The sequence below is a fragment of the Zea mays genome, unplaced genomic scaffold (genome assembly GCF_902167145.1).
Source record: "Zea mays cultivar B73 unplaced genomic scaffold, Zm-B73-REFERENCE-NAM-5.0 scaffold_36, whole genome shotgun sequence".
Classification (NCBI taxonomy): domain Eukaryota; kingdom Viridiplantae; phylum Streptophyta; class Magnoliopsida; order Poales; family Poaceae; genus Zea; species Zea mays.
The window spans coordinates 59582-87478 of NW_023366992.1; the positions used below are offsets into that span (position 1 = coordinate 59582).

At 46.2% G+C, this 27897-nt stretch overlaps 1 non-coding gene and 1 pseudogene across 1 annotated transcript; one reads left to right on the forward strand and one right to left on the reverse strand.

Annotated features, from left to right (window-relative positions):
- Positions 1–1404: 1404 nt before the first annotated feature.
- LOC118474955 (NADH dehydrogenase [ubiquinone] iron-sulfur protein 3-like) lies at positions 1405–3345 on the reverse strand (annotated as a pseudogene).
- Positions 3346–10316: 6971 nt separating this feature from the next.
- TRNAK-UUU (transfer RNA lysine (anticodon UUU)) lies at positions 10317–10389 on the forward strand. The gene has a single exon. It is a non-coding gene; the product is annotated as a tRNA-Lys (tRNA).
- The last annotated feature ends 17508 nt before the right edge of the window (positions 10390–27897 follow it).

Genomic DNA, 27897 nt, shown 5'->3' on the forward strand with positions numbered 1-27897 from the left:
GTTGGATCATCTATAGTCCTAGAACATGTAGGACCTGGAAAATGATCCGAGCGAGCGACAATGCCCTTATAGGAAGCCTCTCTTTTTAGACTAGTCAACTATGCACGCCTTTTCCAATATGCTAGAGCAGGCGATTGTTCAAGGGTAAGTTACTTCCTCCTTTATGCAGATGAAATACTTGCTTAAGCGTGAGGCTTAGCAAAAGTGCTTTGACACAGTAGGAAAGGTCAGTACTTATCTTTGAAGAAAGACCTAGGCCTTATGATCGATCCTATGGTAAGATGTTTTTCCCTTACTTAATTAATAAGCAGCCATAGTCCGTGCTAGGAAGACTTTCATTATAAGAATTCTAGCAGTCGGACTTTGAAACAGAAAAAGCCTTAGGAATGGAAACCCTAGGCCCAGCCTGACAAGGCTAGAGAGAAAAAGCAATAGCAAGAGATCAGCGAACGAAGCGGAGACATGATCACAATTAGGTCGATCCTACCATAGCCGAGTCTACATCCAGGACCTGACACGATGAAAAATAAGATTCTTTCTAAAAGAGCTAAGAAAAGGAGTACGAGGACTAGCTCAACGTATACCCGCACGAAAGACTTGAAAGAGCTCACGCGTATTATGCCTACCTTGGCTACTGGTGAAGATGGAGTCGTAAATTCACTTAACCAAAGCCATACCTGATTGCCTACGAAGGTCTAAGTCTCCGCATGCCCAACACCTACCCCTACCTCTATCCTTAACAAGGTCGGGATATCCACGCAGAATACTAATAAAATAAATAGATTAATGATTGGATGGCAAGGCGGATGTACTAGTCAAGATATATCTGTCCTCTTTTCCATCTTAAAAATAAGACTTCTGGCGAAAAGAGTGGAGTTGACTACCCTTGCTTAATAACTAGTTGCAGGCATGGCTTATTAGGTTTCTGAAAAGAAATTAAATTGAGTTACCAAAGAAAATAGACGGCACAAAACGGGCGTAGCGATAGAAAGAGGGCTAATTCGACTCCTGTCCGATCAGAAGAGTTTCTTTTCCCCCACCATAAACAGAGTTGATCTACCATCTATACCCTCTCTACCACCAGTCCTACCTGACAGACGGTTTATTCCCACTTTCCTCCCTCCATCCCCGTACTCTTCGGGTGGACGGTATCCTAACCTTGCTTCTGGACGGTCTGCTTTCTCAATCAATCCGGTTTTCTTCTTCCGCTCGGTACTCATCTACCCTCACCCCTCGCAGGAGCTCGGCCGTCCTGTACACCAAGAAATCAAAGGAAAGATGAATTTTTGCCATCTTGTCCACGAGAAAGCTAGAACAGACTTGTTTTGTTGGTACCAGCTAGATAGAAAGAAAGGACAGACTCGCTAACGCTCACACATCGTTAAGGTTTTGCTCTTTTACGCCCCACCAGAGTCATGTTTTCTTCGCCCTCTCCGACCAACCAATAGTTGCTCCACCACTCTTCCCCAAGTCCGTACTAACTGGACTCGCTTCTATTCTCGATTGGATATAGATGGGGAATCTCTATAGATCGTCTTTTTCGACAACCTCTCTAAAACGCATACGATAAAATTGCACTTCACGGCACGGCCAAAAAAAGAAAGAGCTTCGCTCGGTTGGCCCTCCTAGGCTTCCGCCTACTTTCTCTTCTCTTAAGTCTACAACAAGTGGGAGAGGCAGGATTCGACCTACGTAGAAAACCTTCAACAGATTTACAGTCTGTCGCTTTTGACCGCTCGGCCACTCTCCCCTTCCCTGGGATACGCCCTCCTCAAACAAAGGGTTCCTGAATAAGAAGGATGGCGGCCCTTCGTTCTTATTCTTAAGTTAAGTTAAGAAGAGCAGATGGAACTATTAGATTTGCTAGCGTTCCGGGAGAATAAATAAGGTCATTTAGTAAGTTCATAACAATTTATGTAAAGCAAGGGGCAAAGCTTCTACGACAGCTTCCCCCTCATTGCCATCGTCGGCCTTCCCCAGCTCCCCTCCTTCGTCTGGCTAAGCTAAGCATCTTTCGGCGGAGGAAAGGAGGCGACTAGTCGCTTCTGGCGAAGCTGCGAGTTCATGAGCAAGTGACATGAACGAGCTGCGAGTGAAGTGCAACAGTCGTAAGTAAGGCTCGCCATGTTCCTAAAAGGAGTGACCATCTTTTCTTCCCTTCTACTGACACTGAGCGAGCAGCAAGCATAGGCAATAGTTTCCGTAGCGTAGGGGTGGGGCGCAAGCAAGCGTTTTCAGGCTCCGCTAGCTAGCGTACTCTTCTGCTATCAATGAAACCAAAAGAAAAAACCTGTGCCCTTTCGTATAGATCGAGACGCAGTACTTTTTCTTGACTTCTTCCATACTAGGAAGAATGGAAGGAAATCCTTCGATAACACTTCTTCTTCCTTATTTGAAGAAATGATATGATATCCGACTCTTTCATTTTTAAAAGTTCTTCTTCTTATCTTAAGTCTTAAGATTAAGAAGCAAATAGCATTTCCTATTGATTTGTCCCCTCCCCTGGACCTAGACCTATGTAGATTCGGAATTATCCGTCGCTACGCTGTTCCCAAGGACTAGCAAAATCAAAATAGCGAAATTCTTGGGTCATCTCAATGGGTTCAGAAACCACACGTTTCTCTGGATCATCATAGCGTACTTCCACATATCCACTCAGAGGAAAGTCTTTTCGTAATGGATGACCCTCGAAACCATAATCAGTTGATATACGGCGTAAATCCGGATGATTGATGGAAGAAACACCAGACATATCCCATACTTCTCGCTCCCACCGGCCGGCTGATGGAAATGGACTGACTACCGGAGATATTCGTGTTACTTTCGTCCGCACTTGTTTGTACACGAATGCGTGAGTTATACCGAGTACTCAGTAATTATGGACAACTTCAAATCTGCGTTTTCGAGAGGGATGATCCACTCCGCAAATATCGATCGAAACTTGAACCCTTGTATAGGTATGCCATTTTAGAAAGCACAACAATGGAAATGGGTTAGTCAGTATTGGTATAAGATCTATTCCCATGTTCCGATCTTTTCATTTTATGTACCCATTTCTTGGGTAAAATCTCCCAACTATATTTGAAAATGGATTGGTTATCCATAAATGAAAATAAAGAAAGCTTGATTTTTGTTCCGCTTCTTGCTCTAAGCAGAAAGACTTGTCGGAAATCGCCGGTTGGGTTGTCCGACCAAGAAAGGCATGGGAGTGGAGAGGCGGAAGTGAAAGACTGGCTACCAATAAAGATCCCTCACTGCACACTTTCTATAGTTCTGTATCCAGGATCGGCTGCATGCTCTAGTGTTGAATCGGGTATAGAACCCAGGATGCTTGGTTACAATTCCGAATCCGCTAAAACCATGTTTGTTTTCTTTTTTTTTCTCGACTGGCTTTCTTTGCCCATGGGTAATGAGTTTCGATGTATTGGGCTGGGCGTTTCCGTTTAGAAATAGAAGCTTTTTCGTGCTTGCTTGCGAATGGCCTGAATGGAATGAATATTAAGATAAATAAAAGACAAAAAATAAACCATTGAGAAAGTTATTCATTCTTATATTAATTTCCTATACTTGACCGAACAACTTCCAATTCCGTTATTTCAACTACACCAAATGAATTGGTCAAGACTCTCCTGTTTATGGCCCCTTCTATTCTATTAGTTTCAGATCGTGCGGGGAAAACGGGGTTCGAACCCGCGAACTTCTGGCGTGACAGACCAGCACTCTACCCAACTGAGCTAACTTGCTGTTTTTCCAGTCTTCGAGCAATGATGTGAGACATACCTGTTTCCCTTACTAGAGCCGAGCGGTTGCCAGGCCCGCGTCCTTCCCCAATTGGCAGGCACGATTGCAGTCCCATAAGGTCCTTGACCCCTACCTTTTCTGAGATTCATGGAATCATCACATCACTATATTTATTAATTACGCATTTCTCGCTTCCACAAGGACGAAAAAATAGGACGATTACGGAACTTTTTCTGTCAATTGCTAAAAACAGCAGTTCTAGAAGGGACATAGCCAACCGCATAAACTCTGGTTTGAATGCCCACAGAGCTACAGGAGGGAGAACCATTCAACGAGAAATGACGATCAACATGGCATATCAGTAACCGTCGTTGAATCAGTAAGCGGTTCTAGTGCTTGAGTACTAATGAGGGAAAGGGATACATAGCCTTTAATGACAAAGATAGAGAAGTTCCACAGCAAGTTCAAGAAGAGATGGCTGAGCCATACATAGATTCTATATTTCCATCGCCTAGGAGTTAAGTTCTTAGCGGCCAAACCACTCCCTTTTGTGCTCTTTCGCCCAGATAGATATCAATATCTATCTCAATCCGCATAGGCGAATGCTAAAAGACAAGCATAGGCAGAAGCAGAAAGAACAGATTTACCCTATCCCAGAATCAGATCTCTAGGTTACCAAATCCTGATCAACCAAATGTCTTGTGAAAGAGGGCTTTAAGTCAGGTCTGGAATCTTTCGAACAGAAAGAGGTGGCTGATCCCTCCGCATCAGAATAGGCATACGAGTCTGCTTTAACCAACAGGGGTGTGTATTTCCTACTTTCCTGGTAAGATAGAGCGAAGACAAGCTTGCCTTCATCTGTGTGGAGCAAAGTAAAAAGTGGATAAGATTGCCAATCTCAAAGAAAAACGAGGAGGAAGGGCAAAGCCAAATGATGATGGAAACCCACAGCTTGCTCAATCATATAAGTAGTAGCTTCTTCCTTGTCTTCTTTTCCTGTGAACTTAACATCACCACTACCAATAGGAAAAGATATTAGGACATTTAGCAAAGTCCCGCTCGTGAAAGTGTAGTATTCCTGCACGATAGATGCGCCCTCTAAAATAAATCAATGCTGGAAAGTAAATATCATACCCAACATATGCACGTGCCAATGCTAACAAGCCTTGTTCATATCTAGCGCGTTGAATGCGCTTCACAATCACTCGATACATATAAGATAAGAATACCTAAATTTACCTTTAAATCTATCAGAGTTTAGCTCATTTTTAAGAGCCAGCCTCACTACAGAAAGAAAGCAGCAATGCCCTCCCGAAGGAAAACGTTTGGATTAGAGCTCGACACGAAGCAAAATGTAGATGATCTCCGCAAATGGGCGAGGTAGGAGGACGTGGACGTGGTTGGATGTTATTTGACACGAGGCCTTGTGCAAAAGACGAGTACTTCAGAGTCCACCAGGAAAAGGATATTGGTTCGCATCTCTATATTGATCCGCGGCGCTTCTATTTCTATTTCTATGAAGTAGTTTTCCTTGTCTCCGATTTCAAAGCTGAATGGATGACTGAATCTGTCGAAGCATCATTCGATATTTGCGGATTAGCGTAATGCTATGAGGAGTTAGAGTCTTCCGCGGGAAAGACATTTCTTGAAGATCTTTTAGCTCTACTTTTTAGAGAACTAGTATTCCTTACATAAGATCTCGGAAGAGCCGATGTTTCCTTCCGCTTTTCTTCCCGGTAAATAGGAATTCTATATCCTCTAGCTCTTCGTGACCTGTTGTGTCTGCCCTCGACTTAGCCTAGCCGTCTTAGAATAGAAAGGTTTCTAACCGTTGAAAAAAGGATACTTCTAAACGTTAAGGGGCGCTCAACCTTCCACTCAAATCCTTTTTGGAGTGAGCTGTGCGATGAACCTGCTGATATACTCTATCCTTCCCAGGAATCCTCTTCTTTCCTTTCTTTTCGGATCAATGAGACAAATCTTTGAGGTAGTTCAAGCTGTCGTTAGGGTCTTTGGCAAAGGAATGGAAATGGGACCCCCTCGACTTCTAAGCGAGTCAATCCTAGTAGAGAGAGGAAGACCTTTAAAAAGGAAAGTAGGAACGATTCTGAAGCGGTACTCAGGAAAGTAGTAGCCGTGTAAGTCAGTCACTGGTTAAAAGCAAGCAATTAGTTAGCAATCAAGCTCTTCCGCAGCGCGCCTTGTCTACGATTAAGAATGTCATGCCTAACCCACCCTTATCCACTAATAAAGGCAACTCTAGCTTCTGGCACAACTGGACTTATGAAACCGATCATGCTGGACAATAAAATACTTCTTCCCTCATACTTATCTACTTCGCTTAGGCAAAAGATTTCAAAAGTCTGTATCTGTCTACATGTGCCTCCGTCTATGTTACCCCTTCCCCGGAAAGGTGATTATACGTATAGTATAAAAAACTAGAATAAAAAATAAAAAGAAAGAAGAGAAAGGGCAGTAGAATTTCTGACTACGTCAAAGGCTCGTTTCACTCTAATTTAAAGGCTGTAACTCCTACTTATTTATATTAATTAAAGCTTGCCCATGGCTGCTTTCTTCCCATTCTTTCTTCTTTCCACTAATCTAATGGTTTCATTCTCCCATCGAGAGGTTATGATACTAGCAAGAGTCCTATTCTTCTCCTCTCGATCCTACCTTGGGTTATGTTTGACAGGGATGGTCAGTGAACTTCTACTGGTTTCAAAGGAGGATAGAGATCCATTGGGGAAGGCTCGAAAGGTTATTCGATATCAACCCTCGACGCGCCGCAGCCACTATTTTGACTCCTTTTATGCAATTATGAACGAAACTTTCTCGATTCCAATGCAACTTATCCTTTTGGAGTTGACGTAACAAACTACGCGAGCCTCCCGATGAAGCCAACAGAAATCCTATCCGAATACTAAAAATAAAAGGCAATTTCATTATGGTGGTATACCAGCCGCCAGTTCTGGAACTTCCAGTTCCAATCGGAGCATATAGATCCGTCAATGGATTTGTATGTATAGCCACTTCAGTCGTGCTCCTCGTTTCTCGCGACCAGTAGTATCTTCTTTCTGGGAACATGCTAAACCAGAAATTCTTATGTTCGTGATTCTTCATCAGAAAATCTTCCAGTTTTCCATTCTCATATGAGGCAGGAAAGTTTATGGGCAACAGGTCGGCACGAAGTGATTCATCATGTTCAAACATGAACCTTTCGCTCGTTGGGGACGGTTTATAAATCATAAAATTCCCACAAATGGAATGAGAAGTGGGTCCATGTAAATGATCGAGACCTCGCAAACAACAACGTTCCTTCCCCATATGGAGTTCGGGACCCAAAGGCAATCGTTGAGTGAACTGTATCTTATTCGTATTAGTTGACCTAAGCTGCACCATTATTGCAGGGGTGGGGCTCGGCCTCCGAACCGTACGTGGGACGAGTTTCTGCCTCATACAGCTCGGGCCGAAGACCGGGGAAGTTGAGGAGAGATGGGGAGACCCAACTGCTGCCGGTCGGGACGGACAGGAAAGGGGGCGGGGATAAGCTTGTGAAGAAGCAAGCTTATTGCCCCACCCCCAAAAAACAAACCAAGAAAACGTATGCGCTTTAGCAACAAAGCGCTCATCCCTTGCTTGTTGCTTCGCGTTTCCATCCCAGTCCATTCCGGGATAGGCGGCTAATATAATATGTGCAGTAGTCGTCGTCTGACCAATCGGCTCGGACACCAGACCGCTTGTGCCCGCCCATTCTGTCTCGCACTAAATGGAATGGCTCTCTTATCTTAGTTACGCTGTGCCCCGACCCGAGTCCCCACGTCCGCTTTTATCCGCCCGCAACCCGGCCAACACAACATTAGGGCCGTCCCCCCCCCCATTCTATGCTGACCCGGGCCGGGGCTCGCTTTTTGGGAAGCCCGTTCCCACCGCGCTCACGGCCCGGCTGGCCTGCCTGCGGTAGTGGGAATTCTCCCGTTCCCTGGTAAAAAAAGGGTTGGTTGGATGCGGGATCTACTCCACGAGGAGCGGTACGGACGTAGATGATATCATCACGACCTCTCTTTGCGTACCGCTAGGGATGCTTAACGCCACTTCGCCAACTGGCATTACCTGCGCTTTCGTGTCTCTCAGTGTGGTCAGCACTGGGTGTTTCCGAGCTGCGAGGCTTACACCCATTCGCATTAATTCATCCAAAGTTCCTTACCCTTATGCACGAATTTAGGAATAAGCCATCTTCCTATCAAGGTTAAGGAGTCAACTGAGCATCTCAGCGGCGGGATTGAATACCCGGATCGAATCAGAGTTCACGCCGCCCGCCCTGAACAAATAGAATAGGAGGCGTGGGCCACAGGTCGCACATAAGCCATCGGGTCGCACGACAGAAGAACACCCAACATAAAGATGCACACTCCTCCATGTGAAATAGAAAGATTCATCTTCACTTTTTTGTAGTAGTCGTGACCAACAGCCATCAACAGTCGGCTCGTTGGTAAGGCGAGAGCTTCAAGCCCGATTTCAGGTGGCACACCCCCCAAACAAGCACCACTCGACGAGGGGGGGGCGGGGAAAGCTACAGGCCCAAAACCTTCGACCCTTCTTTCTATATGGGGGTGCCCGGGGCACCTCATCTTGTCATTTTGTTGCTCATTCCCCTTAGGCCGAAGTGTTTGGCCTTTACTTCGGAGCGCCCGCTCACGCTTCGCTGACCTATCGCGTGGTAAAGAGAAGAGAGTACGAAAGAATTGTAAACAGAGCAGACCGCAGAAAGATTCTAAATATGACAAGTCCCCCATGGATTCGATAATAAGGAAATGAAGAACGGGAACGAAACGAAATAAAGCATTTCTAGCGGATGAGCTTCTCCCAATTTTGTCTGGTAATAGAATAGGGCGGCTTGCTTTGACCAACACTCCACTTTTTGCTCTGTCCATGGAGCGTATGAATTTCCTTGAATGTAGATAGACCAAAAAAGGGAATAAAGAGATAGGAATAGGAATTATAGTACCATTGGAAGAAGAGGCACCAGTGGGAACATCTCTACTGACGAACCATTTCAATAGTACGGGTGCTGCCGTGCCACGGGGCACGACCATGGAAGTAATGAAAAAGAAGAAGTTCTGTAGTTGGACCATCTGCTCTATCCGTTCGATTTGAGCTTCTCCAGAGAAGATGAGACGCTAAAAATGAAAGTGTTCGCAACGCATACCGAAAAAGGGTACCTATGTTGCCGACCATTAATGACTAGTTCGAAGACCAGGAGCAGGGGCACGTGCCAAGAAAGATTTGTTACTTTCCCTATGGTTTTCGAACGTTTTCAATAAAACCTTCTCGTACTCGTAGAAGTATAGTGTGAAAGCTCTCGGGAGAAGGGAATCGACAACACAACTGGAGCTGCCCTTTCTTTGGTTTAGTAAGAAGCTTCCTCAAGTATGTCGATTTGTAGTACGGTCAGTTCACTCGAATCCACTGACTTCATGCACGGGGACTCGACCATCATTTCTTGTGACGAGCTGTGACTGGGTGCTCTGAAACCTCCTTAAAAGGAGGGGTAAGGTAATTGAAGTAACTAGCCAGTATTAAGATTAGGCATAAGCATAATAAACTGATGCATCCGAAGACGGTGAATCTAGAATAGAGGCCGGGTGGGGAAGCAAAAGATGCAAGAGAGCCTTTTTCCGGGATTGGATTTCACTCATTTAGTGCTTGGGATGCAGACAGGCGTGGAAGATGAACATAAGAGAGCTCCGCCCTTGCCTTGCACCGGTGAACAAAAGAAAGAAAGGAGACAAGGTCGGAACTAAGACGTCAATAGCTTATTTTAAGTGACGTATTCCGCGAGCAAGGATAAAATGAGAGTATGAGCCCACACCCATATAGAAATCAGTCATATGCCTGATAGTCGTTATCTATTCTTTCTCAATGATAGTATTATTACCCGAAAACAATATGTACAGAGGAAGCTAGTTCTGTACTCTAGTTCAGTCCCCAAGGCGCGAGTGAAGCCCTTCTCCAGTATGGTAAAGTGAAACCGCTTCGGAGTTTATGGTTCGAAAGAAAGAGAGAGGAAAGCACTTCTAAAGCGGTGGGCTCTTATTCTTATTCTTATTCTTATAGTAAACAAGAGTTCCGTTAAGCTCTGGGACTCTAGGCAAGATAGCTGTAGTTTTGAAAACGTAAATTGACCGAAGTTTGTCTTTACTTTCCCCTATTCTACGTATACCATCTCCGAGCCTCTCGTTAAATCGAATCAATTGATGAAAGATGCCCGTCCTTGCTAGGCCAGTTAGAAGTTCCTGGGGATGTGATTGACCTAAGAAGCCCGTGTTATCGATAGATGTAAGTTCATAGTTGAAGACAAGGGAGTTTTAGCTTTTCGTAGATAGTCTGAGTTCGAGCTACTGTAGTCTCCCCCGTTGACCTTCTTTTTTAGATAGAATCCTCAATGAGTGGAAAGGACTCCCAGACTTGCTCCGCAGTACGAGCCCCATACAGAGCCGCGCCCTTGTGATATGATAAGAAGAAAAGGGGCCAGGCCACCCTCTTTTCTTTTCCGCACCAAGCCTTCTTGTAAAATAGGGTGTATAGCTCAGTTGGTAGAGCATTGGGCTTTTAACCTAATGGTCGCAGGTTCAAGTCCTGCTATACCCAAAAAAAACCACTCTTGTATTCGTAAGGATGCGGGACAAAGACCCTAATCAATGCATCCATTTAGGTCAGAATTCTCTATACCATAACTCCTCTTTTCCCTACTGAGATAGATTTCAGGAGTACCCTGGCCGATGAAGGAGTCTACTTTCTTGCTTACCTACCCGAGTCGGCAACTTCCTTTGATGAGTCACATCCCTCCTTTTTATCGAGTTCCGCTAAGACCTCTTTGACTTATTACGCCTTAACCTACCTGGTACTAGGACTCATTGTGGAAATCCCATAGGCCTATCCTCCTTGGGCTTATCCCCTAACTACTTCCACGGAGCAGGTGGTTGACCTACTTCCTCGGGTTGGAATCCTCCGTTTTGGAATACTTTACCTCATCCGTCCTGTGACCTATCCTCAGCCTCAGTCGTAGCCTGATCCACTCTCTTTTTCCCAGCAAGTGAATGCGAGTCCAGTTCACCCTCGGCCTCGAAAACCTGTGAAGTACGAGGAAAGAGTAGGGATCGAGTGTGAGTTCCGATCCCAGGCAAGAATGAAATTGGACGGTCTCAGCCCAGAAAGTGAAAAGAACGAGATCTATAAAGAATTCTACTAGCTGAACGAGGCTGTGAAAGAATCTCTGTCAGGTGGTGCAGATGAATAGAATAAGCCAAGCCCTGCTTTTTCTCTTTTTAGCCTTATCCGCTCTCATCTCGCATGTAGAAAACAGCGCTCATTGTGTATAGCTATCATTGAAAGACCCTCTCAATAATAACTTAAACAAAGAAAGTACGTAATGGCCTCAGGCCTGCTCTATTACATCGACCACCTTCGAGTTCTCTATATGCGAAGAGCCTGGAATGGTGATAGAACTATCGGAAACTACCCAACGACGAGCGAGCCTGAGATCGCCTACCAGTCATTCCATTGCTTGAAAAAGTTAGCCTGGATCTTATCTTATCTTATCTTAGGAGGAAGGATTGAAGAGCTCTAGAGAAGGTCTGGAAAGGATGGTCGGCCACTAGAAAGCAACAATTCAGCCGGAAGTTTGGACACATTGGCTCTCGTCTTAAAGTTCCCATTGACGACCAAAGGATTAATTCCTCATGGAGGAAAGCCTCACTACCGATGCTTTACTTTCGGCTCCATTGATCTTACTCCAACCTAAAGAATACACTGTCTTGCTCAATGTGCAAGGGATCATTCTATAAACTTGGTCTTGGAAAGCCTATCAAGAGTAGCTCGGCATCGGGAATCTATGAAGGAAGAATACCCCTTTGCTTTCTTAGGGGAATAGCCGATCTTTTATCAGAAGCGAGATTACCGGTCTGTCTCCTTAATAAAGAGTCGAGGAATAGGAGGAGAATCCACTGGCACTCTTAGCAAGAAGGAGCTCCCCTCCAAGTCATGCACCTAGGAACGAATGTTCTTGTGGAGCCTGTCTCTTTATGTGATACCGCCGCTACTCATCACATGGAAAATTGAACTCGTACTTGCACTCTCTGATTGGCTCTCTATGACATGCCAACAAATGCTCCCAAGCAATCAGTTACTTCGCTATTGATAGTACCGGGGTAACCCTATCTCAGATCAGAAAAGTAAGTCGGAGAGGAATAGCTATCCTGAAGCAGTAACTCTAAAGTATGGGCTTTTTCCACTATATATATATAATATATATAAAGTATGGGCGTGGATGTTCTTATTTGGGCATCTTGTTTAGGTCCCGGGCCTAAAGCATTTACTAGGAACTGGGCTCAAGAGTCTGATTGCATTACTAGTTGTTCAGCCCTAAGGTACAACATGTCTGGGCTTGGAATGTATGTCACGCATGAGAGGACGCATTGGACTTTATTGGGAATCTTCTTGCCTTGCTGTACTTCACAGTAAGTACAAGATTGACAGAAGAAGGCATAGGCTTAGGGACTGATAGAGAACTGTGAGCTGTTTAGTTAGCGGAGGGACGAATACTTACTAATAGCACTATCCTAGTCGTAGGAGGGGAATGCTTTCCCGGCTAGCTAGATGTAATTCACCAGCTTTCAAAGGTTTTTGAGGTTGGAAGGGGCATTCCTATTTTATTGACTTGCTTGCTAGCTTTCCAACTGTCACTACCGAGTATACGACGTTCACAAGGTGTTGGCTTACACATCAACAGTTCGTTTTTAGGATTGATATAAGAATATCCGGAGCATTTAGTGTAAGCTGGCCTACTTATGCCTCCATTTCAGTCTCGGGTGAATATTTCCATGCTGCGAAGAGCTTTCCAAAGGTTGGTTCAGAAAGGGGTTAACAATCCCGCAAAAATGAGTTTTCTGGCCGCAGGAGCTTATTAGTGAGAAGGAATCTATCCTGGCGCTCGTACTTTACTGAACTGATTGAGAACCTTATAATGTCGAGGAGGTCTCGTTGATCACGCTAGTTATGAATCTTGTAATCTTAGGAACTTGGTATGGTTCTAATAAACCAACACAACATCTCGTGCCAGTCTCTAGCTCAGTGACTGGTGGGAGTAGTTTGCAGAATGAGCAAAGCTTTTTAGAAGGCAGATCTCTATGGAACGAACTCCCTTGAGGGTATACAGACCTATTCAATATGTCATTTCCGAAACCGTACCCGCCTGCTCAATCTTAGACACAGTGGCTACGTGCCTTCAAACCACCGGGGTTCCGTCTTATGTCCGCCGACAGGACTTGACTTCTAGAGCCAAGGCAAGGAAACAGAACTTCCACATCCTCTGTTCACACTACCTGGATTGGAATTGGTTCTATCGAGATATACAGACTTGAAACAGGAATTTCTTGGTAACAGCTTCTTCTTTGAAGCAAGTGCTTTCGGGTTGGCTCTTCTGATATGTTTATTTGCTACCCATACGGAACAATTTCATTGATGAAAGATGGATGGCTATATGATCAAAGGACTGGAAGAGAGTATTCTATGGTGGATAGGATGCAGAATAAGAGATAATGAAAGAAAGAGGAGCAGTAGCTTCAATCTAAAGCATGTAATCTGAGCTGTCTATCCCGATAGGAAGTCAAGACCTAAAGTAAGCGGAAGCCAATCCTTATGAGAATGATAGGAGGGAGGCTAATCCGAGCAGTGGTAGATGCTCTTTATAGTTGTTCAATATGGCTCTTCAAGCTGAATGCGAGGAATGGAAGCAGTAGCACAACTGACTCATTCTTAGCTTCATTGCAATATTAGGCTTAGCTTTAGTATTAGTAGAAGTACGGTGAAATAGATCGAGTTTCAAGTATCAGGTATCGCAGAATTTCTGCAAATTCCCGTTAGGGCAATGAACTCTTCTCTGGCAACTCAACGGCATCAACACGGCCAGCACTCTTGATCAACTTCCCATTCTTATCTCGGGCCATCATCATCCCCATTGAATCCACTTCTCCCATGCCTCAGAACTATGGAAATCGGTTTCAGTCCCATATCAGTTTATCCATTGGTAATTCTAAAGCTTCACCATTTCCTAAGCTAGTCTATCTGAGGTTTTCTTTGCAACTTAGTTACTTTACCAGCCTCGACTGACCCGGATTATCACAATCGCAACCCTAACCTAGCGAAGGCTAGGGCCTATCTAGTTTAGTCAGTACTTTATCTAGATCTAGTTTAGTTAGTACTTTAGAGTTTAGGGTGTCTTCTCTTCCTTATGGGAATTCACTACTTATTTGATTGTTCTTGGAATTCTTATGGGCATATTTCCACAAGACTACGCTACCTTTCTTCTAGGATCTGCAGTTCAGGTTTAGGCTTTCATGGCTCTTTCTTTCGCTTGTTCCACGTTGCCATGGGTATCGAAACCCTGATACTCCCATCACTTGTCAATGAGACAACCAATCCTAGAACAATTAACCTACCTTTTCTCTGGCCTTGTGGCCTATTCAATCTTGTTTGTTATTTAAGTACATGAGAACTTCAGTTGTAGAGGGCTAAAAGCGAGTTACTCCCCTCTACCATCAAAGGGTTAAAGATTAGTTGACACTAAACCAGACATAGCTCATCTTAGGAACACTGCAGAAACACTGCTTTGAAGTAGTAGATTAGGGGATAAGAAAAGAAAAAGGCGAGTGAGAGTCTCATTTTCAAATGAATAAAGAATTCCGAGTGAAAAGTAATTTCTCATTTACTTTCGTTCCCTCTTTTGATTCCATCAATTGCTTGATTTAGAATTGACATTGCATCAAGCGAAAGGGAACTCAGCCTGCCTACCCTATACAGTTGGTCAATAAGCTACCTCCCCTCCTCGATGACTAGGGGAGGGGGGTTCGCCCTACATTCAAAAAAGCCTTTTCTAGCTCAATCCTATCTTTGCTTTAAGCTTCAACTGGGCTTAGAGCTTTCTTAAAAAACTCTGACATGGAATGGGTGCTTAGTCATCTCAACGGTATTCTAATTCGACTCCTTCACCCTTGACCGAACCTCTTCTCTTGACCAGACTTCAATCCGGACTGTTGAGGCAGGAACTTATCTAACCCATTACGATTTCGGAAGAGAAAGAATGTCTCGCTATAGGACCTTGCTCTATCCCCAAGGATAGACATTTCTTCTTTTCCTCAGATTCTAGTTCTCCTAAGCTCCGTAGAAGAAGCCTATGGTTGACAAGCAATTCCATTATACTCCTTAGTTAGACTCCTCGTCCTATTCCAATCACTAAAGGAATACATAACCTAAGACAGATAGATGATAGTCGTCCCAAGCAACAAACTCCTAGCCGCCTATTCCTTTCCTATTGGTTGATACTCTTTGTGAATATGTCAAAAGTACACCTACTTTAACTCATTCTTTCTTTACTTCATAAACTAATATGACAGATTCTAGGTGAGTGCTGGTAGACTTGACCCCAATCAATGATCTCCACTGTACTGTACCTATGCCAATGCCTATATGTACTCATCTGTGGTCCTATGTTTACTTTCCCTATATTCCAGCCAGAAGGCAATAAGCTTCTGACATTCATTAACTCTTCCCTCAGAAAGAAAAGAAAGGAATATCGAGTTGACTTATCTAGTATCTTACCTATTTCCATAGCCCTACCCAAGCAAAGACTCAGCTTATGCACGAGAACAGAAGGAGCTGTACCGGCAGGCTAAGGAGAAGAGGAGTCAGTCCCTCGGCAGGCATCATCGAACAGAGAAGACAAGATATGAGAGTTGCTTATCAAGTAGTACCACCTGAGTAAGAAAGGAATAGATTTCCGCAAATAGAGAATCTAAGTTAGAGTATAGTTGAGGAAGCTGACCCACATTTGCTCATGTCTCATGTAGAGTTAGAAGAAAGTAGAGCCCTGGTGGATTTGCACTAGTAGATTGATTAGCAAGCAGCACGAGCAGAAAGAGGACCCCAGCCCCAGACTCAGTGAATCTCTGAGAGCAACACGCCTACCTCTTGGTTGTGCGCATCGCATCTAGTTAAGTGAGTTAATCGACGCTAGCTAGCGTTATTCCTTTCTTTGATTCTCCGCTACCCACCAAGGTAGAAGACTGCTTGATCCGCAAAAGAAGTATGCTTTATTTGCTTATAGAACAAAAGTATACGCTTGGGAAAGATAGACTTCATATGGAATAGGGCATTCAGCAGATTGAAGAAGTAGCCTTTTTCAGTAGCTGTCTTGTAAGCAAGCGCCATACGTTCAATCTATACTGGCGAGAGTCTTTCCTCTTATAATACAAAGCCTGAGCGCGTTGGATGACTTAATGCCAGCTCTTTATCATACATCTTCTGTAGAACCAATAAATTGAAGGGATATGTGTTAGCACAGTCTTCTTGCTCGTCCTCTGCACCACGGTTTTCCTGTATACCGGCAGCTAGCATCCCATCAGTAACCTACTGGCGATATTTATTGAGGGGGGCTGGCCATGGTTTTTTAACCCACCCTTCCATTCAGATCCCAATCAGGGGGAGAGACGGGTTCAGCGAGCCCAATCTTACCGACGGTGAAACCTTAGCCCCCACATTTACTACATTTCTTTTTGGAGTGAAGCTAGCTACCATCCTAGTCAGAGGGAGAGGTCCTTTGCTTTGAACTGCCTTTACTCGGCTTCCGTTCAAAGATTCGTATCTGTTTTTCCGAACCAAATGATCAGATCGAACTCAGTCGTTCCTGAACTATGCTCCCCAAGGGTTAAAGCAACTCGAATCTCTCTCCTTTCCTCAAAGGAATCGTTACGAGCAGAAAACTTGGAAGAAAAGTAAAGTACTGTACCACACAGTAGCGGCGTATTTAGCTACCTTAGAACCGTTACTCCACCGAGGAGCCGTTTATCCGACGCAAGACTAGCGCAATCCTTTTTTTCCAATGGCAACTATAAAATCCGAAACAATAGGTGTCTTCGGCCGATCAATTGGAGCCGAATCCCGTAGAGTAATCCGTTTTCGTAGCAAGGAAGGTGCCCTAAGCTAGGAAGCCGTGATTGGTAGGATCTTTCCTTAGAAGGAAATTCGCAACGCTCTAAATTTATCTATTTTGATTCGCCATAGCCGCTTAGGGATAGCGCCGTTACTGTACCTGCTTTCGCTATTGCTGTTCCGCTTTGCCGTTATCCGTCCCTGGCCTTAGCATAATAGGAGGGTGCCTTTTTAGCGCAAGACGATGAAATAACAACCTAAGCTTTTCGGCATTAGCAAATTGATAAATCGAATAGATCCCCGGCCGTTGGATAGGAGCACTGCCGTTACCGTGCTTAGAATTGATGAAATTCGATTTATTACTAAACCCAGGATATTCCTATTCGTAGGTGGTATACAATTACCCCTATCCCTATTGTTTTGATACATGGCGTATTGGCTTTGCCGTAGAGCTAGCTAAAGATCCATCTTTCCTGGATTAGTGATTACTTCAATCCATACCCCTATGGAATAACAAAAAGCAAGGGCAGAGGGACCAGGATCCGAAACCATACAATAATTCGTAGGAACCCACACCGGATAGAGGGCCGTCCCTTCCTCTTAAGAGGTGTAATTGGGGATGAAATTGGAGAATCCGAATCGTAGTCCTCGTGGGAATGGTCGCAAAATGCGAAGGAGGACGCCTTGTCGAAGCTGGGGATCTAGATAGGTACCGATCTCGGTGGGGATGACCCTATTGAATCTATTGAATTTGTTTCATTCCTTTCATGCGCAGATGAACCTTGTCTGCTTTGGAAGTACCTTTGCCCTGGAGTGGAGGATTGTCCCGTGATTGAGGGATGTCCTTTCTCCTCGGAAGTAGGGTATTCGTATTCGTATTCGTATTTTAGTAGAGGAGGTTCCGCCTTGCCTACTGCTTTGTTACCAGAGCTGGATCGATTTCATCTTTTCCCAGTGCCCATGCTCCTACTACTACTTATGCAGCTATTCAACCTCCCATAGATGGTAATGGTGCTTCCCCAGCAGCTGTTCCTACTCCTTTGGCCCAAATCAGGTGACTTTTAAGTTGAAGCTTAGCTTGCCCGCAGAACGATGTAACCATGCTGGCAGTACTATACTATACTATACTATACTATGATTGCCTTAGAGCGCAGATGTCTCTGTCCCTAGGAACGTGATGCTTAGGTGCGAGGTGAAACACAAGCAGGAGATCGAGAAGAAATCATACGGATTGCAACCTACAGATGAAGAATCTGCTTCATTGTTCCCACCATCTATATCAGATGTTTAATAAGAATAGGAATCGAATAAGCTGCTGATTGACTGAGGAAGCATTTGAAAAGAAAGGAAGGGTGATGCTTGTTAAACAAAGCTGCGTGTGGGGCCGCCACGTATAGCTGTAGTTTCTGCTGTAGCATCGGTTATTTCCGTTATTGCTGTAGTAGCATCGGTTATTGCTCAGGTTACGAATGACCCAATCTATCTATGGCAACCACCCCTACTTTTAGTAGATAGAGATGCGCACCTAGAAAAGACGGATGAAAGAGAACCTGCCCTTCTGACTTCTTCTCTTGTCTGTCCTTTACGCAAAGCGATCTATGGTCTCAACAAGCCCCGATAGCGTCGGTTTTTGAAGTTCAGCACAGTGGTTATCCAGGCAGGGTTTGCTCGGAGTGATCATGATTCGGCCATGTTCGTATCAGTTTATCCTCGAGGACGTGCTATTCTGTTGTTGTATGTTGATGATATCAAACTGACTGGTGATTACTCCGTTACCATATCGCTGATCGAGTGTCGCCTTCATCAATTATTTGCTATGAAGGCGCTGACGCGCCCTAAGCCTTTTCTTGGCTTGGAGGTCGCATCGCACATTCTCCTCGTGGATATTTGGTATCTCAGATCAAATAACGTCATGACTTGATCACTCGAGCTCAACTCAATGATGAGAAGACTGTTGACACTCCCTTGGAGCTTTACGTTAAACTCCGTCCGACTGATGGCTCACCATTATCTGATCCGACGCAGTACAGACAGTAGGTCGGCAGTTTGGTTTATCTGACGATCTCTTGCCCAGATGGCTTTTCTTAAGAAAGTCAGCCTTTCATGGCTGCGCTGCCCCCCGGTCAGTTCACTTTGCAGCAGTTCATCGGATTCTTAGATATATTCGAGGTACCTTTTCTCGAGCCGTCCTTTTTTCCGTCATCGTCTTCTTTAGAGTTGCGTGCAACTACTGATGCCGATTGGGCCTTCAGATAGGTGCTCAACTACAGGCTTCTCTATTTTTTGGGGAGACTCTCCACTATCTTATCTTGGATGAGATAAAAGCAATAGACAGTTGCTCCTTCCACTGCCGAAGCGGAGTACCGTGCCATGGCACACTACTAGATAGATTGTATGGCTCCGTTGGTGACTTTCTGATCGCGGGTTTCATTTTTAAAACCCCAAATTCATCTTGCGTCAAATCCGGTCTTTCATGCAAGAGTTTCATTTGCTACTACGTTCGTCGAAAACTTCTTGATGACACCATCATCTCATTACCTTATTTTTTTCCTTCGACTTCGGCTATGACCAATGCCCCACCTAGCTGAATAGGCGTAACAAAGCTACCTGAAAAAGGCAAGGTAAGGTGTACCTTAAATTGAAATCGACAAATTGCGTTTTGCCAGATGGATTCTTTAGAAAGATTCCCGGATAAAGTTCAGTATAATATTTAGTTAGAATCTAAATAAAGGCGCATACGTGGGCGGGCAGGGGGCCCCACTACTTCTTCATTCAGGGGGGCTAGCCTCATGACTTCCCACTGGGCGAGGGGTGCACCTAACCCACCTACTCACTCATCAATTACGGTGTTCAGCTGACTTGCACAGAAAGACCCCTATTGTTTAGTAATTTGGCGCCTGATTGACTGTTGTCAACTAATCTTTTCAATGTTCGATTCTACTCTATGTTAGAACATTTCAGTGAATGCTATTTCGATCTAAGTGGTCCTATTCTCTGTCCCGTGCTAGGAAGCATTACTCCTCTTTTCATTCCAAATTCTTCAATAAGACCGATACGATTGATTGGTCTGTGCGTTTCTCTTATTACTTTTTTGTATCCCCCTGTTCCTCGGATACAATTCGATCCTTCTACGGCCAATTCTCAATTTGTGGAAAGCCTTCGATGGCTTCCTTATGAAAACATCCATTTGTATATGGGTATAGACGGTCTTTCATTATTCTTCGTGATATTGACCACATTTCTGATCCCTATTTGCATTTCAGTGGGTTGGTCTGGTATGAGAAGTTTTGGGAAAGAGTATATTACAGCATTTCTAATTCGTGAATTTCTAATGATCGCCGTGTCCTGCATGCTGGATCCTCTACTATTCTATGTTCTTTCCGAAAGCGTGCCAATCCCTATGTTGTGCGGAGCTGAGCATCTTCTATTCGCTGGGATCAAGCTTTTCCTCTGCAGGGGCCTTGTGCAGTAAACCCCCTACGGGCGGTCCCCCGTCGTCGTAAAGTAGTCAAGGTCCCCGCGAAGCTTTCGGGAAGAGGGGTAGTCTTGTGCGTAAGCATAGCATTTCTGGTCGAACCACCGAACCACACATCTTTTTTTGGTGGGAGGGTACTCCGAGTAGTGGGTACCTCGTAGGACCTCGACCCGCCTACTCAGGTCTTGTATGGATATGCAGGAAGGGGTGCTCCTAGGTGTGTGTAGGGGGGTGTGTTTGTTCGCGAGAATGGATTCCTCGTCAAGTCAGGGGGGGTGTGGACACACTTGCGCGAATTCGGGTAACGGCTACAAGGGATAAAAATAAAGGAAACTGTACCCGACCAGGGATGGACGTAAACTCGTAAGCTACCGAGGGTAGGGATAATCGTCCAGGTCTTATTGTTGTTTAAAGCCGCCCCGCCACAGCAGGCAGGTTAGTTCCTCTGTCGTTGCCGGAGAGTTCTTGGCGAAGAGACCTTAGGATAAGTTGCTAAAACAAACGGAGGGGAGGATCGACCCGTTCAGTAGAATTCCGAAGAAAGACTGTTGGCAGCAGGTGGAGACATTTCTTTGGCCCCCTTCCAAATAAATGCGGGCAGGGTAGAGCTCGGCAGAGGGTTCGAGAATAGGGTAGGGTCCTGTCCTAATAAAGATAAATAAAGGGGCGGGTCCCTTTATGCATGCATCTTCGTACAAGTGGAGGCCGGAAAGATCAAACCAATAGAACCGCTCACATCACAGTAGTCGTAGTTGCGTAAAGGCCGTGGGGGGCGACCATAACATAAGGCAATGACTTTCACGGATCTCTCTCTATCTATAGATATAACGAACGGGCGGGTTCGAAAGGTAGGGTTTTTTACGGTCGGGTCCCCTACCACTAGTCCGGCTAGCCTTCTTCGGGCAGGAAGCAGGCCGGGCCCGACGGGCGGGCATCTCCCGCAACGCAAGCTGCATTGTTCGCCACCACCCGAGAAGCAAAAGATTCGAGAGTCAAGGCGGAAAAGACAAGCATAGTGGTCTAATGACAAGGGCCGACGACGGAAGCTCGGGACGGAGCCGTATGATGCGGAAGTCTCACGTACGGTTCCCTGAGAAGGGAGTGGCTACCCACTGGAGCTTCGACCAACCACCACCGGTCAATTCCGCTTTGGGGCCACCCCTGACTCTACCATCATTATAGGGGTATGGGGTTCGAGACAAAGAAAGATCAAGGCAGCATATCAGTTTTTCCTATATACTTTACTTGGATCCGTTTTTATGCTATTAGCTATTCTGTTGATTCTTCTCCAAACAGGAACCACCGATTTACAAATTTTATTAACCACAGAATTTAGTGAGCGGCGCCAAATCCTTCTATGGATTGCCTTTTTCGCCTCTTTTGCCGTCAAAGTGCCTATGGTACCAGTTCATATTTGGTTACCCGAAGCCCATGTAGAGGCACCTACGGCTGGATCCGTCATCTTGGCAGGAATTCTTTTAAAATTGGGAACCTACGGGTTTTTAAGATTTTCAATACCCATGTTTCCCGAAGCGACACTTTGTTTCACTCCTTTCATTTATACTCTAAGTGCGATTGCTATAATATATACTTCCTTGACCACTTTAAGACAGATCGATCTTAAGAAGATCATTGCCTACTCCTCAGTAGCCCATATGAATTTGGTGACTATTGGTATGTTTAGTCGGGCGGCGGCCGTTAGGTCACCTATTTTGAGTTATGGACACACAAGCAAGGCCAAAACATGTGTGCCGGGCGTGCGACCCATCAACCTACTAGCAATAGGGGAGAAAACTTAGCATGTCGCAACAAAAGCGTCGATTCGAGGCGTCAGCAAAACACCGCCGTCTGTTCCTAAAACAAAACCCCTTAGCGCCCCGGGACGGGAGTGGGGCCCCACGCAGACAGCAGCAGCACCGGCTCTACGAAGTCCGAATCGAATCTTTCGGTTGGCTTTCCGAATAGTTGGGCGCGGCGAAGCGAGCGCTTCTAGCTGTTTCGCTTGCTTCTTTCTTATTGTGGCGGCGCGTGGCTGAAATGAACGAAAAGCGAGATGAACCTTTCAAATCGATTGATAGATGGCCTGATCTGTTCTGATAGATCGAAAGGGAATCTATCAATAATAAGGGTTGACCTCTTTCTATCTATTGATGATACAAGATATCTATCTATTCTGGATCCATCATAAAGAAATCGATATGTATCTGATGGAGTCTACATCGTATGTAGAGCGCCCAAGCGCTTTTTTGGCCTGCTCAGTTCTATTATCCATCGGTCCAATGCACTGGCTCATCTCATGGAGGGAAAAAGCAAATGTAGTTAGTTGTCTTGTTGTTGTTCGCCGCCTCGACACATTCCCCGGCATCGTCCCACACAGAAAGAAAGAGCGTGGAGCCCCGGCCCGACCTGTAAGTCCGCTAACGTAAAGCGAGGAGTTGAGCCTGAACTGGCGAACCGAAGTCACTTTCGTAACCATACTTCCTACAGCTAACACGTGTCCAGTCCAGCGGGAACGCGCAGCGCAAACGAACGTAAGCTGCTATACCGAATCCCCCGCAGGCCATCGGGGACCTAGTGGTAAGGCCATGATCCGCAGGGGAAGGGATCACTCATTCTTCTATTGGGGACAGGTGCACGAACGACAACTCCAAACGTCATACATCCGCCGCCTATACCTACCGTTTAGGTGGCACCAGCGAGATCCAGCTAAGGTAAGGAACTTCGTGTCGCGGCTGCTCCACTCCGCTGCGGTCTTTTGAACTGAACTTCGTTGCCTTCCCGCGCGCGAAACGAATGGGCGCTGTGTCGTGGGTCAGTTTTGGGGCGGGGGGCAGAGAGAGACCAGAAGAATGATTCATTTGGATCGACGAGCCATTTCGCGAATCAATAGAATGTCTCTCTATCCATATCTATTCTATCTTTATATGACGAAAAAAGAAGTATTTTTTTTATGGCATGTGAGATGATCGCGCCTAGTAGCCACATATCAGCAGCGCTTAATATGCGGGATTTCCGTTGGATCAGATCTTTCGCTTTGACGAATTTGGACCTAGCGAAAAGGACTCTAAGCCTTCGCGCAAACAAGCAAAGTAGAAGCAAGACGAGGAAGCGGAGCTGTCGTAGAAGCAGTAGCTTCCCCCGACAATATACAATACAACAGTAGCGACCATGAATAAAAAAGCCCCTAGTTTATAACGAGTTCGCAGCTTTTCCCGGGCCGGAGAAGGGCAACTACTTATTTTATTGATTGATCGCCTTTCTTTGATATGTGTTCAATTTAGTACAGTACAAACTACAACTAGATCAAAGCGGAAGGGCCACTCACTATAGAAGCTATAACTAGCCTAGCCCTAGCCAATAGTATAGAGTTTAGTAGTCGGCCAAACCCCCATGCTCACGACATGTTCTTGATATTGATTGAGTTGGAGGGAGTCAGAGACTACCACGGAATCCTTCCATAGTCACCCCGGTGACCTTCGTCACCAAAGCGTCACGACAGTTTCAAAGACCCCTCATCTCCAGTGGGGATCAGTCGGAGCACGTAGGAATGCCGACCACTACATAAGCCGCTGGCGGAGAAAGCTCGAAGAGCTTCCCTTCATTCGCTTCGCGGGAGTCGCACACAGCACATAGCTGGAAGTCAGAGGGCCCGTACTACCTGCCTAACCCTTCGGTCCGAGGGACCGTAGAACGGAAAGCGCCTTCTAAACAACTCGGCAGAAGGGAAGGGGCCTATGTATTTGCATGACCCCTGCGGATTTGACCCTACCTACACCCGGAGCCAATCCCCTAGCGGTCCTGCCACCACGCCGCAGAACAGGAGCTCGTGTGGAACCTTGGATTTCTGGCGTAACAGCGGTGGAAGGTATAAAAATATTACGGCCGCATAACCGGGCCTACGCTAAGGTCGGCCAAAATATGGACACCCGAAGGGCCCGGCGCGCACAATCCTATCCTATCTGAGCCCGTCATTGCATGCACTTCGGACAGCCGTCCGTAGCATCATAAAGAGCACCTCCCTTTCGAGGTACCCAAATGGAACGGTCTTTATTTGTGTTGTTGGTTGGTCTTTCTCAACGTGGTCTATAGCACGAAAAACCATTCTTTACAAGATAGGGCCGTTCACATGAAAGAAAAGCTAAAATCCATTCTTCATGGTCGGGCGCATTTCTCCAAATCCTCCAGGATCACAAGTGGAACGCTAAGCAAGGGTGGGGAGGCTGCGAGCTCCGCGTCGAACAGAAAGAAGCAAGCAGGGGGTGTTGCCGTAGCGCGCCCCGGAGAGCAAGCGTAGGCAACCAAACTAAAAAAGGCTACAAAAGTAGCTAGCTAGCGTTTTTAAGCTGGCTGCCTTTTCTAGCGCGCGTACTCTTCTGTGGAGTCGCACGGAACGAGCCTTGTCTTCCCTCCAACGACTAGCTCCCTTTTCTTGTTCCGGTCACCCTTCTCTTGCCGTGGAAGGACTTTTGCCTGTGGTCCAACCCGTGAGTCGCCCTCATCCCCTCATTGCTCAGTGCTCCCTGCAGCTTCGCAGGGCTTTACCCGCGTGGACGCGGGCTTCTATAAGAGAATGAAAAGCTCTCTCTTTACAATTACAATAAAACGCGAACTGCGCGGAGCCCACCCTTTTTCGTTTTCTGCCGCCACTGGGTGGCCGCTGGGGAAACACAGCCCGGCCGCCTCTCGGGAAAGGAGGGGTGGGGGATGGGCCTACCTATCCCGAGGGAGCAGTTGAGAGGTTCCATATGCCGAGCCGAAGGGCAGAACTTCAGTGCGTGATCGTAGTATGTCACCTCGTCTCGTCCTCGCAGCATCGAAGAGTACCTATGCACTATGTTCCGGTTCACTGATAAGGAAGATAGAGTTGGGGTGGGGGTCTACGATGTGATACTATAGTATGCCCCGGGGAGAAAGATGCGCAACTCAAAACGGAAGCAGGAAGCGTGTTGTAAAAAATATCGGAGGTTACCAGATCTCTGAGACTACCATTGATCCGACAGAGCGGAACAACCAGAAAAAGAAGTGGAGTTAGAAAGCCGTATGATAGGTGGTAACTATCTTGTACGGTTCGGGGGGTAAGCGGCGTACTCCGGGGGAATATTAGGCTCTATCGAACATACCGGGAATTGGAGGTAGCATTTTACTTATGTTAAGTCATGGACTGGTTTCTTCAGCCCTTTTTCTATGTGTTGGTGTTCTATATGACCGACATAAGACTCGACTTGTTAGATATTATGGAGGTTTAGTGAGCACCATGCCGAATTTCTCTACCATTTTCTTCTTTTTCACTTTAGCCAATATGAGTTTACCCGGCACTAGCAGCTTTATCGGGGAATTTCTAATCTTAGTAGGAGCTTTCCAAAGAAATAGCTTAGTAGCCACATTAGCAGCGCTTGGGATGATTTTAGGCGCGGCGTATTCCCTTTGGCTATATAATCGTGTGGTTTCTGGAAATTTAAAACCCGATTTCCTCTATAAATTCTCCGATCTAAATGGCAGAGAAGTTTCCATATTTCTACCTTTTCTTGTTGGAGGGGCGACCGTCCGTTGAACTACCAAAAAAGGGTAAACCAATGTGATCATAACATTGTAGGTGCTTGCGATGGGACGGATGCGACTTCCCTCATAAGTAAAGTAATGGGTGGCATAGCCCGTAGCAGAAGTCCCCTTTTTTTATCCATTTCTTTATTACCCCAGAGGGGCCCGCCCTGGTGGGACCGAGAGAAAGAAAGGACGGGGGGGGGGCGACCATGCATGGCACTTCTCGACCGTGTCTCCGAGGGACAGTTGAACGAGCGACTCATGAATGCTGCCGGGTCGGACGAGCCAATAACTCGAACGTGTTCGGTCAGTTTTTTGAGCAAGAATCACAGCGTTACCTTACCTTCACCATGATACGGACTCCAAGTTCTTATGGCAGAGCACGAGGAGTTTCCTTCAATATGATGATGAGAATGGAAACCAGAAGCACGACTGGGTCTTCGTAGTCCGAGATCATACTTATATATCAGTCACAGTAACGTAAGCATGAGACTTTTTGGTAGTACCGGTGAACCAGATGGCCGCGGCGAGGGAATCTAGGACGGAGGACTCGTAATATCTCTATAGATCTGGCAAAAGCGAAAGACCCCTAACGTCAGGGGCTGACCACTGAGCTCACTCAGGCCTCGCTGGGCGGGCCAGAGTGGGTGCGAGCTGGAATTGCCATAGCTTATGGTTAGAGCAATAGGAAAGGGCCCAGCGGAGAGAACAGTCAGGATAACGAGCGCGGAGCCCGCTTGGCAGGCGGCAGGAGCTGTGGGCAAGTGCTTGCTTGGTAGGCCAACAGCCCTGTGAACCGGGCGGGGCACTCGACGAAAGGGGGCACACTGAGCAAGTACGCAAAATTGGCCCCGCGGAGCTTTCAAAAAGAAAAGCAAGGACCACTACGGGAGGTCGAACCACGGACCGGAGGTAGTAGAACGTGATCCGCACCGGTCAATATTGGATCAAACAATAGGGGACCGTAGCACTGACCTTTCTTTTTCAAGACAATAGGTACTGTTCCCTACCGAGACAAGGGACACTCTCAACGGATCCTCCACGCGCTGGGCATACCATAGTTCTTCCGTGCGTCTTTATCGTGGCGGAAACAGAACAAAAGGGAAGACCCGGCCGACTCGCCCAGGGCTCGAGGGCGAGCCATACGAGAGTGAGTCGAATTCTGTTTACGTTCTCGGTTTGGTTCGGGCCCCTCTCGATCTTTTGCGTATAAGGGAAGGGGGAAGGAGTCTCAATCTATGGACATTAATGAACCACCATTGATGGGCGTTGCACATGACACGATCAATTCGACTCGACGGTCCGGTGCTAATAGAAGTCGCTTACTCTCCGTCTAGCGAAGGTGCCAGGGCAGGGCTTTTTTGTAGTAATAGTGGGCTGGGCGGGTCTCATGAGATTTCATCTATGCCGGCTCAAACGAGGGTCGAAGGACCATTCGATTCATTAAGGGGGACGGCCCATTTGTAAGGCGGGGGGGGGCCTGAATGAAGAGCGGACCAGACTCTTCTTTGTTTCAGCTGCTCCCACGCACGCAGACCGGAAGATCTCAGTTGTCCTGGACTAGACAAGTACGTAGAGATCTTCGTGGAACCGGGGAGGGAGTCTCAATCGATCTTTTCTAGGATTCCAACTCACGCCACGCACGAAGATTTATCTATTGATAGAGTTAAGGGCTCGGCTCCCCCGACTCTAAAAGGTTAGGTTACTACCAGCTTGCCTCTACGGAAGAGGTGTACTTTGTACTGTCTAGAGGTCATATAGATCGGAACCCGGAGCGAGTTGAACGAAAGCCTTACCCACTGCTACAACTACTGGCGCTTCAAAGGGCTTAGATTCTAAGGTAGGGGTGTCAGCCGTGAAAGCCTTTGGTACTTTAGTAAGGCGAGCAGCCCTTAAACAAAAGAAAAGGCGCGACCATCCCCCCCTTCCCCTATTTTTGCATTTCATTCTCTATTTGGCCCGCCTCATGAAAAATGATAGGCCTATTGATTCGAAGTAAGTACGAAAGGGTCGGTCAATAGCATAGCTCTTTTTTTTTTCTCCTTTCGAAGGAAAGGCCTTCGCATTCTTAATCTGGTAGGGCCGGACGGCTTTGTTTGCCCTAGCTTGGCGAATCGCGCCCCTGACCGTTCTCGCGAAGTCTTTGCAACGGCTGG